This window comes from Engraulis encrasicolus, chromosome 5, assembly GCF_034702125.1.
Source record: "Engraulis encrasicolus isolate BLACKSEA-1 chromosome 5, IST_EnEncr_1.0, whole genome shotgun sequence".
NCBI lineage: Eukaryota > Metazoa > Chordata > Actinopteri > Clupeiformes > Engraulidae > Engraulis > Engraulis encrasicolus.
In genome coordinates this window covers 28503617-28510926 of record NC_085861.1, presented here as the reverse complement: position 1 = coordinate 28510926, position 7310 = coordinate 28503617, and the positions used below count along the sequence as shown (strand labels likewise).

Genomic DNA, 7310 nt, shown 5'->3' with positions numbered 1-7310 from the left:
GACAGTGGAGTTAAAAGGCATCCCATGCAGCCGCAGAGGTAGATTCTTGCGGCTTCTCATAGGTATCCACTGATATCGATAGCACATAATAGTGCAGACAACCGCCCTTGATGTAGGCTACTCTGACTGTTCTCATGATGGTTGTTCATCTACCAATTTTACATATTGTTTTTTTTTACCTGTAGGGGGAGGGCCATGGGAAAACAAAATTGAAGTGGGGGGAGGGCCATGGGGAAAAAATTTGAGGTGGAGGGGGGGGCCATGATTTTTTTTTTTTGACCGGACTTCCAGCGCACCAGCCCTCCCCCCCCCCGGTAAATAACGTACAGTCCCTAAGTAAAACATAATGTAAAAGAAACGATAATGATGGGAAAACGCTATACTGCCCTACAAAGGCAAAGTACAGTAATCACATTAACATTCAAACTGAGAAAAATGCCTTAGGCTGCATGTTGTAGTTACTTCAAATTTGACATGGCAAAATCTCTGAAAAAGGTACACATTTGGACCGCTAGTCTTTGTTGCAATATAAAGGTGGTGTAATGAACCCCATTTTCAGTTTGAACTCAATTACTGCACTTTGCCTTTGAAGGCCAGTATAGCCCTAGCCTGGCTCTCACCGGCGGTGCGCGAGTGTAACTCTGGAGCACCCTGGTGGAGTGGAGCTACACACACTACCGTCTCATAGCGCTGCCCTTAACACACTTTTCGAGTAGAGAATAAACGGAGCATTTATTGCTTAAAGACCAACAGCAGCTCGCATTGATGAGTCACAGGACAGATTATAGATTATATTGACTCGAGATTAACCAAGAACATTTTTGGAGGAATTTGTTGGTGGCGAGTTGCAATATGTTGGTGGTGAGTTGCAATAAATGCACCATTTATTTTCTGACTCGAGAAGAGCATGTTAATGGCAGCGCTACTAGATGGTAGTTTGTGTACACACCCGCACCGTCGGTGAGAACCAGGCTAGTATAACCCAAGTAAGGAGGTAAAACTGAGCGAAACTCCACTGTGAGAAGATGGGTAATCAAGGGGACCTTGACGTAACCAGTACGCATCTCAAAATACAACCTCGTATTCACTCTTAAAGTGCAAGTTTGTTAAAATGTCTTCCACATTTTCCCCTCAGAAATAGTCATACTCCAACACCGTGGGAACATAGGCCATCAAGGGAACCACCACACATTTCAAAATACAGCCTCGTCGTCAGTCTTACAGTGGCAGTTTGTTTTTCAGAGATTGTACACGCCGTGTACATTTGGGACCAATCTCCATGAAGACATTTTGCAAAGTATTGAAGGTATACTTCAGAGCCGTTGGGTAGGAGATATTCAGGGCATAAAGGAAGCCAAAAAGGTATGCCACAGCAGTTGGGAGTATCTGGGATATCTTGCAAAACAACCCTCTCCTCGAGGATGACGGCAATGTTTTGCACTCGCGTAGATGTACCTGGACCACAGTCTTCGCCAACATATAGAATGCCTACAGCCACGCCCTGGAGAGCCACACCATCTGCATCGGCCACCTGCAGACAGCAAAAGCACAAAAAAGTATTTTTACACTCACATTGACTTTGTAAATCTGCTCTGCCCCCTCCTGTACCACCTACTCATGATAAAACTCATAGGGCTGGGTCCCATTACATGACACTAGAATTATAAAAATAAAAGGAACATCAAACCGAAAGCAATGCAACTCCCTGACAACCATACCAGCAAGGAAGCAATCACTGTGAATTCATTTTGTTTACAGTTTGTACATTTCAACCAATGAGTAGCAATTGGAGGTAATAACCAAAGTATGCCCCAGAAATAGTTTTCTTTTCAGCAGGTGGCATCCACAGACCATTCCACCCTCACCTCACCCCCTTCTTCTGCAATGTAGGTTTAAATGAGGCAGAGTATAATTCACTGAAGTTGCTCAGCTAGTGGTTGTCAAAGGTGTCACATCAATGTGTGGCAAGAAGATTTGCTATGTCCCCCAGCAGTGTCCAGAACATGGAGGGGAAGCCAGGAGAATTGCCAGTACCACAACATACACAAACTCACTCACTTATTCGGTCTTTGCCACTCAACCCTCTCTAATGCCACTGCATAATTTCTATGCATTTACCCCCCACCCGATCAATGACAGTTGCCTCATCACTGAAGTTTGAATTGTTGCCCTTAGGGAGGCGCCACAGGTGAATCAACAAAGACATCCACCCCTCTTCTATTCATTGCACACTAAATCTCCAGTTCTATTCTCTATTGTATTCTATTACTCTGTACTACATGCATGTCAGCATACTTTCAGTCTGAGTGTGCATGAGTATAATGTACATAGTATGAAACGTAAAAAGAAGGCACTGTATGCCATTATATGATTTGTTGGAAAAAGTTCCTGTCTCATGCTAATGACTACTTACAAGGCACTCTTTGAAAAGTTCCTTGGGGTCCTCACGGATAAATACTGGAAGTCCTCGAAGAGCAGCATCTTTGCGGTGCCTGAGGATGTCAGAGGTCTATGCCAAAAAAGCAGGAAAAAACACAACATAGTTTGGTTAGAGTTAAGAGTTCAAACACTTCTTTATAGCAAAAATCGTTTCACTTATTAATTTTCTTTCTACTCCCATATTAAAGATTTTCCCCAGCATTACTATACTGTTCCAAAAACATAAAATTTGAAACCAAAAACAAAGCAACAAAACTCAAAGTGAATCATCAAATCAGTCTATGAAATTAGCCTGTCCAGTTGGGAAGCAACACAATGTGAATTTACTTTGCCTTCTGTTGTGAAAATGTAACAGCCAATGGATAGAAATTAGAGGTAATAACCAAATAATGCCCCAAAAATAGTTATTCTTCTGTGGCATCACAGAACATCTTTCTGGTCATGAGCATACAGTTTCATATCTTGTATCATGATGCAGTGGATCACCCACTGAATTTGCTCAGTTAATGGTACTCATCCAAGATGGCTCATTAATGTGTACAGTATCCAGTCACGTGCCGAGTATGGAGGAGATGCCAGGGGACACGATAGCACACCAGGGGACATTGAGGACAAAAACAAAACAGGACAAAAAACAGGACAAAAACTCAAAATGGTCAGAAACAGACTTTGCGTTTACCTAGATCACAGCTAATGCTGCCTACAAGATTTCTGAAGAGCACAGGGCGCCAATGGTGGATGTGACAATTTTTAATGTTCAACAGCACACGTTGAAGTGCCATTTTGGATGAGCAGCAGTACCTGGGCAAATTCAGTGGGTGATCAGACACCACTTCTCTGTAAAATTATCTGCCAGAAAGAAAGAGAAACGGTCTGTGGCCACCACAGCAGAATAACTGTGGGCTTTTTTTGTTAATTTCTACCCACTATCTTTAATTCGCACGAAGACCATTTCACAACAAATGTTGCCTTCTAGCTGGACAAGCTGACATAGGAGTATAACTGACTTGGGAGTTGCATTGCTTTGCTTCTCCTTTTAGGTTTTTGAATCAGTGCAAGATATGCGCTTTATTTTTAATATACATTTTTTTTTTTAAACCTGGCCTGGTCTGAGCAGTCTTTCAAAATGCTAAGAATTTCAACCATAGCATACCTCATCATAAAGCTTCGCCATGACATCATCCATAGCTTTTCCAAAGGCTGTTTTTCGGGCATGGTACAGACAAAGTAGTTTGGGAGTGTAATTGTCCACTGCAGCTCTGAAGGTCTTCAATAGCATCTTGTTTGTGATGCGAAAAAACTCAGCATCAATCTGTCAAATACACAAAGCAACATGCACAAAAAGGTACAGGTCAAACAATGGAAGGATTCTCAGCATACAAAACTAGATGTAACCAGATGTCTACAGCAGTATCAAAGTTGTAAATTCTTACCTGATCTTTGAAAAATAAAGCAGGCCATCTGTCTCAGACTTCTATCACCGTGACGTTAAGGCACAAGTCCCTTTTGGGGTCTCCTATGGTGAAGCTCCTGGTGTCACTCAGAGAAGATTGTCCTGGTCTCAGGAGAAACCACAGTGCTTGAGAACATGGGAGATGTGGTGCTCTTATCTAGAACATAATCAGAAAGAATATTTTGAAATAAGTTTAGCATCCATAAGAAAAAGCCTTGTGCCAGGAGCAACATAGTATACCAACATAACATTGCATTAAGATTACTTTTAATTGCTAGCTCATTTGATGTGCACAAGTTAGAAGTGAATGCATGAACAAAACCAAAAGACAAACTTGTGCAATAGCCTACAGCCTTACAGAAGCGCGCTACTAAAACTATATACTCAGACTATGATGACATGAACTTTGAGTCCTTAATGTTACCATTACCAGTAAATGACAAGGCTACTGCTAGGTGGACAGGCAGTGTGGCACTGGACTAATGCGCTCAGCTTGTAACCATTACATGACACAGTGCAAAGTGAAATCAGAAATACCACGCTGGTTAAATAAGAGGGCCATATACTGTACCACAGATGCATTGACGGTTTTTAAATGAGATAAACAAACAGGCAATATGGTCCGTAACATTCCTGCAGGAATTTGCTCAACGGTTAGCTAACGTGAATGCCATATGAACTAGCCCATTAGCAAACACTTCAACCGGAGTGAAACCGGAGGAACACGTTGCCTCTTTGCCTGCCAGCCCTTCCCATGTTGAGAAGGAACCCCCGTGGCCAACAAGCGCATGCGCTGAATAAACAGTTGTGGCAATTATGTATTTTCAATTCGCAATATTCACTATTTTATATCCACACATCACTGAGATGCACCCTATCGGTTTGATGTGGATTTTTCTGTTGGTTAATAATAATTCATATTTCCTGTCCATTCAATTGTGAACATGTAATTACTTGAACAATGCGTAATTCAATTTTTTACAGTGTAGCTGGCTGTCGTTTTACCCCAATATCTGAACGTGGCACACCGGCTGTCAGATTATTTAGGATCACTAAACGTCCTAAACTCGAGATCGGCTTTAAGAGGCATTAATTGTGATCATGTAGTGTAATACTGTGTAGTCTGCTATGTTTCCAGCTCACCTCAGGCCGCCAGGGCAGTCGCTCTACTCCCACGACATCTTCGACATATTTTGCGTCTCTGCCCTGGTCGCATGCATGCTTGCTCCCCCCTCCCTCCCATGTAGAGCTGCGCGTGCCCCCCGCAACGCGCATGCTGCCCCTCCCTTTGCCTATCTCTCGAGGTGCAGGTGATCTGAATTTGAAAACTTAATTTAGGAAGCTTCTATCAAAAATACGAATTGCAAAGCAAATCAGTTGAAACATGAAATCTTAGCCTATTTTTCCGAGGCATATCTACAGCTGACTGTCGGGTTTTTTTTGCTACCCAGTGGCGGAGCACTGGTATTGTGGCAGGGGGGGCGAGAGATGTTTCAGAGGCCCCTTTCCTTACTATTTAAAAAAATACCAGCAATGAAGGCATTTACAATTTCAAAATGTGTGTGTGAGTGTAAGTGTGAGTTTGTGTGTGTGTGTGTGTGTGTGAGAGAGAGAGAGAGAGAGAGAGAGAGAGAGAGAGAGAGAGAGAGAGAGAGCTGACTTTCTTCATTGCTAGGCCTACCACACTCGTCGGTCTCGTTCCCGTCTGGTGCAGCACCAGGCGCAGTAGTAGCCTGACCGAAGTATTTCGTCAGTGGAGCACAGCTCGATGTAACAGCAAGTCTCCTCTGCTGTGCCTCCACTCGCTCTCTCTTTTTACGCGCACCGGATTTAAACCGTCTCATAGTTTTGAAATAACCTATATTTTAACACTGTTAAACAACGTGGCTATCACCACATGGATCAAGGCAGCAGATAAACAATTTGAAAAACCATGGCAACTATCAAATCCTGCGCAGCACAGTGCGCAGTAGGCAACTTCCATGTCATGCATAATAACCACCATGTTAATATCCGATTACAATAGTTCTACATACCTGCCAACCTTTAATTTTTTTTTTGAGTAGCAACTTATCGCGGCGCGGCAATTCACGGCGCAACAACTTGGCATGGCAAAGCAACGGGGTCACCAGCGGGCCCATCTGAGAGGCTACTTTGTTTTGCATAGTCTGCCCTACACCTAGGGTTGCCAAATGTCAACAGGGAAGATATGAGACACTTCATTCAGGCAGGGGGGTCCTCCCCCAGAAAAAAATGCTTTTCTTAGATGCAATTTCCTGCATTTTAATGCATTTTAGCCTAACATCCCGTGTATCTGGCAAATAGTTTATCTTGCTCTTCACAGTACTTTGAACTACCATAATTTATTAAACTTTCATGAAAGATGTTTTTTTTTTGTTTCACACCATAACACCAATAAAATGCTATGATATAGTGTGCTGGAATTCAGGCCTCTAAATTAACTTTATTGATCACCAGCCAATATGGCTGTTAATCATACTAGTCAAACATACCACTAGTCTGGCTAGTAAGCCGAGGCCTAAGTGGCTATGTACCAGCCAAACAGAGCATTTGGTCACTTGGGGGGTGTTAAGGAGCTGGAATTGAGTATGAAATTGAAGCATTTGCTGATTACTTTTTTGCCTGTAGAAGGTACATGTAGGAAAATGTATAATTTTATTATAAAATACAGAGGCATTTCAGTGATTTTTATGAACAAAAAGTTGAATTGTGATGATTCTTACATCATCTCCCCCAATATTAATAAATGGTGATGTTGTCACCTACTGTGAAGAAGCATCAGCAGTAGAGAAAAAGATAAAGACAAGTGTTATCTAAGATAGAATAATATCAGGTTAATATTATTACCTTGGGAGCTAACATCAAAATCACACTTTCAGCATTCATTCAGTACAAAATGCGTCATGTAGTGGCTCTACTGAGGGACGGGGGCTAATGGCCAATGCTCTTGGAACTTCCACGGTAACTTGAGGGGCATCGCTTCTTTTTTTTCACTTCTCTGCATATAGGTGGTGGGCCCAGTCTCATATCTTGTCAGTTCGTTGGTGTTAACGAGTGGCAACTTTATTTTTGCTTATATACCCCCCTGACAACATATTAATCAATATTTTGGCTGTTGCCATCCTCAAAACTTGCACATTGATTTATAAAAATGACAACAAAAACTAGCCGACCGAGTGACGTCACGTCAATGCAAAGTCAACGAGGCAGAATACAGCTAGCGCGTGCATGCTACCCGGAACCGTCAGATTACATGGCAAAAAGTTACAAGTTGGGGGGTAAGTGGGCTCACTTGTTGTGTACATGCAAAAATATATATTTTTCTCAAACTTTCAGAAGTGCTCTTTTTCGCTGTTAGTGTTCGACTGTCTGACCATCATTGGGCAACGACAGATAA

At 42.3% G+C, this 7310-nt stretch overlaps 1 pseudogene; it reads right to left on the bottom strand.

Annotated features, from left to right (window-relative positions):
* Positions 1–1218: 1218 nt before the first annotated feature.
* LOC134449748 (uncharacterized) lies at positions 1219–5736 on the bottom strand (annotated as a pseudogene).
* Positions 5737–7310: the final 1574 nt, after the last annotated feature.